This window comes from Saimiri boliviensis, chromosome 2 (genome assembly GCF_048565385.1).
Source record: "Saimiri boliviensis isolate mSaiBol1 chromosome 2, mSaiBol1.pri, whole genome shotgun sequence".
Taxonomy (NCBI): domain Eukaryota; kingdom Metazoa; phylum Chordata; class Mammalia; order Primates; family Cebidae; genus Saimiri; species Saimiri boliviensis.
In genome coordinates this window covers 60,086,628-60,098,898 of record NC_133450.1, presented here as the reverse complement: position 1 = coordinate 60,098,898, position 12,271 = coordinate 60,086,628, and the positions used below count along the sequence as shown (strand labels likewise).

Genomic DNA, 12,271 nt, shown 5'->3' with positions numbered 1-12,271 from the left:
TGGGAAGAGATAGCATGGGGAGAAATGACAGATACAGGTGAGGGGAAGGAAGGCAGCAAACCACACTGCCATGTGTGTACCTATGCAACAATCTTGCATGTTCTTCACATGTACCCCAAAACCTAAAATGCAATAAAAAAAGAGAGAGAAAAAAAAAAAGAAAGATGAAGCTATACATGCATGGAGTGGATGCTTCACTAAGCTGATGAAACAGTCTAAACCTCAGCTACACTGGAGAAGACTTATATACTCACTTAGGAAGGACTATGGAATATTTTAATCACTAAAGAATCTGGCCATGTTAGACTGGCCAGATTTTAATCTTTCTGCCATGGCAGTATGACATAGCAATGGGACTGCAGGTTCATTAACAGAAGTAAATGAAAATCTAATTTACTTCATCTCCAGAATTAGAAAACATGTCAGCAGGCTAATTTAAAGGCCCCAAATGACATGATACTTATGAAAAATTGAGAAAAATAAGTGAATTTGGTCTTAGAAAAACTATACATGCAAGTAAATGCCTCCATCAATACTATAAAAAGATACAAATATTGCTCAAAGAGGAAAAAAAAGAATAGTCAGAATGGTAAGAGGATATTAAAAGGTACAAGTATGTGTTGACAGGAGAAGAAAAAGAACAGTCAGAATGGTAAGAGGATATTAGATTTGTGAAGAGATATAGTTGCAATTTCCATTTTCCCACTGGATGGCTCAAGTCCTGGTGATCACTGGGATACTAGAATGTTTCTCCTTTTATATAAAATATTGGGGAAAAATATTGTGAGACAAATTATAAAAAGATAACTGAAAACGTGTAGCAAGAATATACCAATAAGAGACAGAGAGTAGACTGAAGGAAAAAGTTAAGCTGATCTGTACCTTAACCAAAACTCCTTAAAAACCCTGATCTATGAAACTTATTAGCTGAGTGATAATTCTTTAATTAACAACTTCTTTTAACTTTTATTTTCTAAGTACTATTTGTATTCACAATGTATCTTTATATCATTATGTACTATAAAACAGCATACATTAGGTAACTACAGAAGTAAAGGATTATTTATATGCCAAACAATAATAATATTTTTTAATTTTAATTTTAATTTTTTTTGAGAGAGTGCTTGGCTCTGTAATCCAGGCTGGAGTGCAGTGGTGTTGTCATAGCTCATTGCAGCCTCAAACTCCTGAGTCAAGTGATCCTCCCATCTCAGTCTCCTGAGTAGCTAAGACTACAGGCACACACCACTACATCTGGCTAATTTGTAAAATTTTTTGTAAATACATGATCTCCCTATGTTGCCCAGGCTGTTCTTTAACTGCTAGCCTCAAACAACGCTCCCACCTCAGCCTCTTAAAGTGCTAGGATTACAGGTGTGAACCACTGCTCCCGGACTCCAGGGTTTTTATTCAGTTTTCTCACTCACATCTCATTTGATAGTAATTTTTTTTTTAGTGATTTACCTTTGCTGATTGTTCCAAAACATTCATCTTAGTTTTCATAGAGAGAATGCTTTTTATAATGTGATTTCCATTAGCTTATTTTAATATAATTAAATTATATAATTATGATCACAGATACAATTAGTATAAACAGGTTTGAGAACAAACACACCTGATAATACTTTCTAAGTATAGAAATCAACTGGTAGGAGCAGAAGTATCTACAAGACATTCATCTATTAGCCTGAGTATCAAGTGCACCACAGGAATTAGTCAGTATGTTTATACCAGTGGGAATGGAGAACTTCCATTATTTTGGCAAATCACGGAATGGAAGCCATTTAAAATAATTTCAACTGTATATTTAAAATATTAGCTAGGCATGGTGGCTCATGCCTGTAATCCTAGTACTTTGGGAGGCTAGCGCAGGAGTCTTGCTTAAGGCCAGGAGTCTGAGACCAGCCTGGGAAACATAGAGAGAACCCATTTCTACAAAAAATAAAAACATTATCTGGGCATGGTGGTGAGTGTCTGTAGTCCTAATTACTCCAGAGGCTAAGGTGGGAAGATCACTTGAACCCAGGAATTTGAGGCTAAAGTGAGCTACAATCACTTCAGCTACTGCACTCCAGCGTGGGTGACAGAGTGACAGCCTGTCTCAAAAATAATAATAATAATAAAATAAAATATTTTATATTTTCTTGGTCATTAGAATACTGACTGAAAGTATAAGGACAGACCAATAGAAACTCACCAATTCCACAAATCAACTGTACATATTCTCCACAGATGCATGGTAAACAACATATAGATAGATATGCAATAAATTTATATTTTACCTATAGTTATACAATGAATATGTAAAGTATTAAACTGTATTATATATTAGTTTACTTAAGTAATATTATTATCTCCTCAGCTGCATTCCCTTGTTTGCCATGCAGTAGCACAATAGCGTTAGCATACAGCTCCACCTACTGGAGAAATAAGACTCACATTTGCAAAGCCTATGTGCCAGTCCTTTTCATTAATTTTGCAGTAAACCTTACAAAACCGACTTTTAGAAAAGCCAGTTTTTCATCTGTAACATGTAATTACCCACATTTTTCCTAACCAAGATTCTGACCAAAATTTTTCATTTGATAAGTAATATTTATGAATACTTGAGATTTCTTCAATATCTTCTAAAATTTTCCCTTAGGAAAAAGAAAAGCGGCAGCTGATTTTTCCAAGGAAAAACTTAGTATTCACGCTGTCCCTTGAAGGAAGATGACAAAATATACAAAGTTACTCCACAAGATCGAGATCTGGAGCAACACCCTGCAAGTACCACTGCAAAACACTCTTCAAAGTTCCTCTGGTCACAATGACAAACAGCTAGAGATATACACAAAAGCACAAGCAGGGTTTCTAAACACTTTTTTTAAAAACCTTTTCCTAATAATAAATAACATAGTAAAACAGCTTTGTATATCTTAAAAATTTGGTGAAAAACTTTAATATTGTTAGAGCAGATTTAGAATTATCAAAATTCACCTCTTAATAACTATTTTTAAATGCATATTTATGTATTTGAATTGACAAGTCAAAATTGTACATATTTATGCACGTTTTGAAATATACATTGTGAAATGGCTACATCAAGCTAATTAATATATGTATTATCTCACATGCTTTTTTGTGGTGAGAACACAAAATCTACTCTTTTAGCAATTTTCAAGAATACATTGTTATTAACTGTAGACACTATGTTTTACAATAGCTCTCTTGAACTTATTCCTCCTGTCTAACTGAAATTTTGTCTCCTTTGACCAATATCTCCCCAATCACCACCATTCCCAACCTTTAGCCCCTGATAACCATCATCTTCCTATTTCTGAATTCAATGTTTTTAGATTCTACATATAAATGAGATTATGCAGTCTTTTTGTAACATATACATTTTAATGTAAAAATATTTTAATCCTTAATGTAACTAAACTTTGATTCAAGCTCTATTTTTGAATCATGATACAAAGTATGTCAATTTAATTCAATAAAAGCTCCTAAATCAATTACCAGCATAAAGAGGTATATAATCAGTGGTGACAGTAACAGATTTTTCCTTTTAATAGATCTATTTTTATATCTCTGCATAAACTCAATATGGAATTCAAGGATATTTCTCTTCATGTTGATTTAATTTAATAATCTAATTGGTGTGGTACTATGTAATGATAATTCATATAACTAATGGGCCTGGGTTTTTTTGTTGGTTGGTTTTTTTTTCAAGGAATTTTTGTGGGGTTTTTTGTTTTTTGGTTAGCTTAATCTTAGTGGCAAGAACGAATAACAGGCTTAGCTGGGTACAGTGGCTCACACCTGTAATACCAGCCCTCTGGAAGGCCAAAGGCAGACAGATCGCCTGAGTCCAGGAGTTTGAGACCAGCATGGGCAATATGGCAAAACCTTGTCTCAATAAAAAATACAAATACTAGCTGAATGTGGTGGTACATACCTGTAGTCTTAGCTACTTGGGGGGTCTGAGGCAAGAGGATCACTTGAGACAGGAAGGAGGTTATGGTGAGCCAAGATCACACCACTGCAGTCTAGCCTGGGCAACAGAGTGAGATCCTGTCTCAAACACATACACACACAAATTAATCTTTTAATAATATTTATCAATTTAACAATGCACATCCATATCTCTAGTGCCTGTTTTACACAGTACATATAAAAGTATATGTATGTTTAAATAAACTATACACTGTAAAGATTTTTGATGACATTGTTGACTTATTTTGGAAACTACCATTTTCTATCTATTAACTTTTATTTATTGGTCAGGATACTTATTTTACCAAATCGAATTTATTTATTTATTTAGAGACAGGATCCTGCTTATTTTAGCAACTCAAATGGATATTTATTTATTTAGAGACAGGGTCTCACTATGCTGACAAGGCTGGTCTCAAACTCCTGGCCTCAAGCAATTCTCCTACCTGTCTCCCAAAGTGCTGGGGTAACAGGCATGAGCCATTGTGCCTGGTCACAAGTTGTTTTCAGTATTTCTTCTTTTCAGTGGCTTGCAACACTAATTACACACTAAAAATGTAAAGCAAAGTACTTTTGATAAGTTGATTTTTAAATTATTGTTTCAGACTTTAACCTGACCTGAAGAGAGAAAATAAAGATATCATCAGTGGTTGAAAGAAAGATAATTTGCTTCCCAAAGCAAGAACCACATTTCACAGGTAACCCAATACAAAGTTTTCTGCAATTCTTGGGTCATCATGCCATCATGTCATTACCATCATACCTAGACATTAGCAATAAACTGTTTGTTCTATTTATAAAGACAAGAAACTAAATAGTTTTTTAGTTAAGGTTGGAGTTTTTGTCCTAAAAAAGTTCTAATCAAAAGTTAGGAAGACATCCAGTTCCCCTTAAGACACTGAACTGCAAACGGCTGCTGGTTCTCTTCCCGCAAAATCAACCTAGAACTGCTAGAGGACAAAAAAGAAGTCACTGACCTGAGGAATCAACCAAAACCTTTAATAAATCTGTGCCAACTGTCTTGAAATAAATAGGGCTGGGGGCCACTTGAGGTAAAAGGCAAACATTGGTAATGCTGAAAGAATAGGTGAGAGAAAAATGTGTATGGTTCTTAAATCCCCCATGTTGCCTTAGGTCAATCGTTGTCTGTCACACCAGTACAGAAATCCACAGCAATAGCCCTAGCAGCGAGTGCCAAATGGTACTGTCAAGGCAGGGTAAAAATCCTGCTGGAGTAATGAAAAGAGATGATATCTAACCATCATTTACTCTTCTACCCTATCCCTTTCCAAATCTCCATCCTGGTTAGATTATAACCACAGCAGTTCCTGTTAAATGTGCAGGAAAAACATATTTCCTAGCCTTGTTTATATGTCAGTCACTTGATATGCAGCCAAAGTAGTGTGGGCAGATGTGATATAAGCCAATTTCAGGACATACCGTTAAAGGCATTTTATGAGATTTTTTAGCTCTCTCTTATCCCACAACAACCTTGAGAACCTTGTGATGGTGGCATCACAAGATAGAAGGAAATTTAATCTCTAAACCAAACTCCACATGAGTGAAAAACTTGTGTTGTATTAAACCACCATTTGGGTGTTATAACTGCAATCTTGCAGTTATAACAGTCTGTCTTATCCTAGAACACAACTTAAAGAGATTGCCACCCTACTTCCCTCAATCCTGACTAAAACAGTTCCTTGTTGCTATAACAACAAATGTCAACAGGTGATTCTGTGGCGCCTGAGACTCAATAACCTCCAGCTCGCCCAACTTCCACTTCTGAAAACACACACACACACACACACACACACACACACACACACACATCACGCACACCACACACTTCATGTTTTAGACCTTGGATGTGTCTCTGTTCTGCTGCACCACCATTTCCAAACCCCAAATATGGGAAGAGATGATTCTGTGCAGGTTAAATTAAATAATTAACTACACCAAAATAAAATTCAAAGTATTGAATACATGAACAAACTATACAGTGTTAATTGATCACATATTTGGAGAAATGCACTATGTCATTTGAACAGCAAGCAGTCTCTAAGAAGCAGGAAAAGGCAAGAAAGATTCCCCCTTGAGATGCTAAAAATCCCTAGCCCTAGTGCCATCTTTATTTTAGCCCAGTGGAAATTATTTCACATTACTGACCTCCAGAACCATAAGATAATAAATTTGTGTGTGTGTGTGTGTGTGTGTGTGTGTGTGGTTTTTTTTTTTTGTTGTTGTTGTTGTTTTTTTTGAGATGGAGTCTCGCTCTGTCACCCAGGCTGGAGTGCAGTGGCACGATCTCTGCTCACTGCAATCTCTGCCTCCCAGGTTCACTTGATTCTCCTGCCTCCACTTCCTGAGTAGCTAGGATTACAGGCATGCATCACCATGCCTGGCTATTTTTTGTATTTTTAGTAGAGACGAGGTTTCACCATGTTGGTCAGGCTCGTCTTAAACTCCTGACGTCGTGATCCACCTGCCTCAGCCTCCCAAAGTACTGGGATTACAGGTGTAAGCCACCATGCCTGATCCAAATTTGTGTTGTTTTAAGCCACCCAATTAGTGATGATGTGTTATAGCTGTTACAGCAGCAGTAGAAAACTAATAGATATGACTTATGAGTTCTCTAGCTCTCACAGCACCTCATATATTCAGAGACATTTTCAGCTTCTTACAGAACAAATTCAAAAGAGGCATCACAGTCAAGAATTAACTGGACATTGAATTCTTGACAATCAGAAAGCTGCCAAAAATCCCGTCTCCAATCTCCCAAGGAGTATTTCTCATACTACCCAGAAAGGAGTCCCAAATCAGCATGTTAGCTGAAATGTAAAACACTTTCTTCTTTTTTTTCTTTTTGAAATAGGGTCTCACTCCACTGCCCAGGCTGGTGTGCAGTAGTGCAGCCATGGCTTACTGCAGCTTTGAACTCCCAGGCTCAAACAATCCACCCATCTCAGCCTCCTGAGTTACTGGGACTACAAGCATTCACACAATACACCCAATTATATGGTTTCACTGTGTCCCCACCCAAATGCCATCTTGAATTGTTAACTCCTGTAATTCCCTCATACTGTGGGAGGGACCCAGTGAGAGATAATTGAATAGATGGGGTTGTTTCCCCCATACTATTCTCATGGTAGTGAATAAGTCTCATGAGATCTGATGGTCCTATAAGGGGAAACCCCTTTCGCTTGGCTCTCACTGTCTTCTCTTGTCTGCTGCCATGTGAGATGTGCCTTTCACCTTCCACCATGATTGTGAGGCCTCTCCATTCACATGGAACTGTGAGTCCATTAAACCTCTTTCTTCTGTAAACTGCCCAGTCTTGGGTATGTCTTTATTAGCAGTATGAAAGCAGACTAATACAGTACATGCCCAAAAATGTGGAAGCAACTTTGGAACTGGGTAACAGGCAGGGGTTGGAACAGTCTGCAGGGCTCAGAAGAAGACAGGAAAGCGTGGGAAAGTTTGGAACTTCCTAAAGACTTGTTGAATGGCTTTGCCCAAAATTCTGATAGCAATATGAACAGTAAAGTCCAGACTGAGGTGGTCTCAGAGGGAGATAAGGAACTTGTTGGGGAATGAAGTAAGAGTGACTCTTGCTATGTTTTAGCAAAGAGACTGGAGGCATTTTGCCCCTGACTAGAAATTTTTGGAACTTTTAACTTGAGATTATTTATCTGGTGGAAAAAATTTCAAGAGGTGACTTGGGTCCTGTTAAAGGCATTCAGTTTTACAAGGGAAGCAGAACATAAAAGTTCAGAAAATTTGCAGCCTGATCCCACAATATTAAAGAAAATCCAATTTTCTGAGGAGAAATTCAAGCAGGCTGCAGAAATTTGCATAGGTAATGAAGAGCCAAATATAAATCCCCAAGACAACAGGGAAAATAACAACAGGGAAAATGTCTCCAGAGGATGTCAGAGGTCTTCAGAGCAGCTGCTCCCATTGCAGGCCCAGAGGCCTATGAGGAAAAAGTGGATCAGGCCCAGAATAGGGACTTGGTGCCCTGTATCCCAGTTACTCCAGCCATGGCTGAAAGAGGCCAACATAGAGCTTGGGCTGTGGCTTCAGAGGGTGCAAGTCTCAAGCCTTGGTAGCTTCCATATGGTGTTGAGCCTGCAAGTGCACAGAAGTCAAGAACTAGGATTTGGGAACCTGTGCCTAGATTTCAGAGGATGTATGGAAATGCCTAGATGTCCAGGCAGCAATTTGCTGCAGGGTGGGGCCCTCATGGAGAAATTCTGCAAGGGCCGTGCAGAAGGAAAATGTGGGGTCGGACCCCCCATACAAAGTCCCTACTGGGGCACCACCTAATGGAGCTGTGAGAAGAGGCCCGCCATCCTCCAGACCCCAGAAGGGTAGATGCACTGACAGCTTTAACTGTGTGCCTGGAAAAGCTGCAGACACTCAACACCAGCCTGTGGAAGCAGCTGGGAGGGAGGCTGTACCCTGCAAGGACACAGAGGCAGAGCTGCCCAAGACTATGGGAATCTACCTCTTGCATCAGCATGACCTGGCTGTGTGACATGGAATCAAAAGAGATCATTTTGAAGCCTTGATATTTGACTGCCCCACTAGATTTTGGGCTTACATGGGGTCTGTAGCTCCTTTGTTTTGGCCAATTTCTCCCATTTGGAACAGCTGTATTTACCCAATGCCTATACCCCCATTGTATCTAGAAAATAAATAACTTGCTTTTGATTTTACAGGCTCATAGGCAGAAGGTACTCTCCTTGTCTCAGTTGAGACTTTGGACTCTAGGATTTTGGGTTAATGATGAAATGAACTAAGGCTTTGGAGGAATGTTGGGAGGATATGACTGGTTTTGAAATGTGAGAACATGAGATTTGGGAGGGGCTGGGGTGGAATGATATGGTTTGCATGTGTTCCCACCCAAATGTCATCTTAAATTATAGCTCCCACAATTCCCTCGTGTTATAGGAGGGACCCAGTGGGAGACAACTATTATATGGTAGTGAATAAGTCTTGTGGTAGTGAATAAGTCTCAGAAGATCTGATGATTCTATAAGGAAAACCCCTTTCACCTGGCTCTGTCTTCTCTTGTCTGCCACCCTGTGAAATGTGTCTTTCACCTTCCACCATGACTGCGAGGCCTCTCCATCCAGCCACATGAAACTGTGAGTATATTAAACCTCCTTCTTTTGTAAATTTCCTAGTCTTGGGTATGTCTTTATCAGGAGCATGAAAGTGGACCAATACACTTAGCTATTTTTTAAATTTTTGATAATGTTGTCCAGGCTGGTCTCAAACTCCTGGGTTCAAACAATCCTTCCAGCTCAGCCTCCCAAAGTGCTGGGATTACAGGCATGAGCCACCACACCTGTCTGGTAAAACACTTTCTAAACAGAGTTCTCTTTCACTCAGTCACTTCCTATAACCAGTTGAGAAATGATTCATGTGGAATCATAAAATAAATGTTTGGATAGAGGTGCCGCCATTTATTAACTCTGTAATGTTTGGGAAGTCACTTACTTTTCCTGCTTTAGGGAATTAAGGAGATAAATGGTCATCAAAATGCTAGCTTTCACAATCTAGTAAAATCTCCAAAGTAAAACTGTTGCCAGGTTTTTATTTCGTTTCATATAGAAAGGACTTTAAAAAGAAGGAGGAGTCACCATGTGTAATTACTAGCCTCTCATAAAATAAAGAACATTTTAGTAGTACATAACTTCAAAGAAGACAGCCCTTTAAATTCAGTAAATTTAACTTTGTAAGAAACACCCAGAAGGATCCTGAAAAGATTGTGGTCGAGGCAGCAAAGTTTTTGAAACTCCTCATATGTCTACATAGAGCAGCCAGAATAGTAGAACCAAATCTGTAAACAAAATATTATGTTTTAAAAATATTAAATATTAATATATACCAGAAAACAAAGTAAACACCAGGCCAGGCATGGTGGCTCATGCCTGTAATCTCAGAACTTTGGGGGGCTGAGGCAGGCAGATCTCTTGAGGTCAGGAGTTCAAGACCAGCCTGGCCAACATGGTGAAACTCTGGGTCTACAAAAAAGACAAAAACTAGCCAGGTGTGGTAATGCATGCTTGTTATCCCAGCTACTTGGGAGGCTGAGGCACGAGAATTGCTTGAACCCAGGAGGGGTGGAGGCTGCAGTGAGTAGAGATCATGCCACTGCACTCCAGCCTGTACAACAGAGCCATACTCTGTCTCAAAAAAAAAAAAAAAAAAAAAAAAAAAAAAAGAACGAGTTCAGCCCTCTCTGTCTCACTTTCACCCTTGCTTGTCTTTCCACCTTCTGCCTTCTACCATGGATGAAGACCCTCACCAGATGTCAGTACCTTAACTTTCCAGCCTCCAGAACTCTGAGAAATAAATGTCTTTTCTTTATAAATTACCCAGCCTGTGGTATTCTGTTATAATAGCACAAATAAAGACCAAAAAAATCAGTACTAAGGAGTAGGGCAACCAGGATAGTAAAACCAAATCCATAAACATTATATAACAAATATCCAAATGTACTTTTGGAACTAGGTAATAGGTAGACACTGGAAAAATTTGGAGGAACAGGCTAGAAAAGCTTAGATTGCCGTAAAAGGAGAGTTTAGGGTAATTCTGTTGCGGTCTCAGAAGATGAGCTGTAGGCAAAGTCTGAAACTTCTTACAAATAACGTAAGAGATCATGATCAGAATCTTGGTAGAAATATAGATAGTAAAGGCTATTCTGATGAGGTCTCAGATAGAAATGGAGAACAAGTTACTGAAAACTAGAGTAAAGGTAATCCTTGTTATAAAGTTGCAAAGAACTTGGTTGAGCCGGGCGCGGTGGCTCAAGCCTGTAATCCCAGCACTTTGGGAGGCCGAGGCGGGTGGATCACGAGGTCAAGAGATCGAGACCATCCTGGTCAACATGGTGAAACCCCGTCTCTACTAAAAATACAAAAAATTAGCTGGGCATGGTGGTGCGTGCCTGTAATCCCAGCTACTCAGGAGGCTGAGGCAGGAGAATTGCCTGAACCCAGGAGGCGGAGGCTGCGGTGAGCCGAGATCGTGCCATTGCACTCCAGCCTGGGTAACAAGAGTGAAACTCCGTCTCAAAAAAAAAAAAAAAAAAAAAAGAACTTGGTTGAATTATGTCCATTCCTGAAAGGCTGTATGGAAGGCAAAATAAGCTCAATGAACTAAGATATCTGGCAGAAGAAATTTCTAAGCAAAAAATTGAAGGAGCTGCATGGTTACTTTTAACCAGTCTGGGCAACATAGAGAGCTACCTCATTTCAAGTAAAAAACAATTAGCCAGGCATGGTGGGTAGTCCCAGCTACTCAGGAGGCTGAGGTAGAAGGATCACTTCAGCCCAGGAGGTAGAGGCTGCAGTGATTGTGCCACTGCACTCCAGCCACCTAGGAGACAGAGCGAGACCCTATTACAAAAAAAAAAAAAAAAAAAAAAAGTAATGATGTTTTCTCTGTTAGGTTTTCGACTTAATTGGGACCAGTTACCCTTTTCTTCTTATCTATTTCTCTGTTTTGTAACAATAATGTCTCTCCTATGCCTTTGCCACTTGTACTTTCAAAGTACATAACTTGTTATTTCACAGACTCACAGTGGGAGAGGAATCTGCCTTGGAATGATAGAACATTTCATTTCACCTATATCTGCCTTCTTTCTTTCTCCCTCCCTCCCTCACTCCCTCCCTTTCTTTCTTTCCTTCCTTTCTTTCTTTCTCTCTCTTTCTCTGCCTCTCTTTCTTTCTATCTTTTTATATCTGATTTCAATAAGACTCTGGAGTCTGGACTTTTGAGTTTATGCTGGAACAACTTTTAGGGCTGCTGTTTGTGAGAAGAACATGAGTTTTGGGGAGTGAGGGGTAAAATGCTATGGTTTGAATGTCTATTCCAAAACTCATATTCAAATTTAATTGCCATGTGATATGGTTTCACTCTGTATCCCCACCAAAATCTTATGTGGAATTGTAATCCTCAATGTTGGAGGAGGGTCCTGGTGGAATGAGATTAGATAAAGGAAGCAGACTTCCCATTTGCTGTTCTCATGAGAGTGAGTTGAGTCCTGAGGAGATGTGGCTGTTTAAAAGTGTATAGCATTTCGTCCTTTGCTCTCTCTCTCTCTCTCTCTCTCCTGCTCCACAATGTGAAGATGTGCCTGCTTCCCCTTCACCTTCCACCATAATTGTATGTTTCCTGAAGCCTCCCCATCCACGCTTCCTGTATAGCCTTCACAACTGTGAGTCAATTAAACCTCTTTTCTTCATACATTACCCGGTCTCAGATAGTTATTTTAGCAATG

The 12,271-nt window shown here is 39.1% G+C and overlaps 1 protein-coding gene across 16 annotated transcripts in view; it reads right to left on the bottom strand.

Annotated features, from left to right (window-relative positions):
• Positions 1-12,271, bottom strand: part of MIPOL1 (mirror-image polydactyly 1) — a 377,605-nt gene that overhangs the window by 338,471 nt on the left and 26,863 nt on the right. The window contains exons 1-2 of one of the 16 annotated variants that reach the window (XM_074393405.1): positions 4,425-10,888; positions 3,941-4,056 (exon numbers count right to left, since the gene is read on the bottom strand). The exons of 13 other annotated variants lie outside the window; for them this stretch is intronic. The gene's annotated coding sequence lies outside the window, so the exon portion shown is untranslated. Of the gene's footprint in view, positions 1-3,940; positions 10,889-12,271 lie in introns of those variants that run through there. 2 more of the 16 variants (XM_074393404.1, XM_074393403.1) reach the window with 2 other exon arrangements.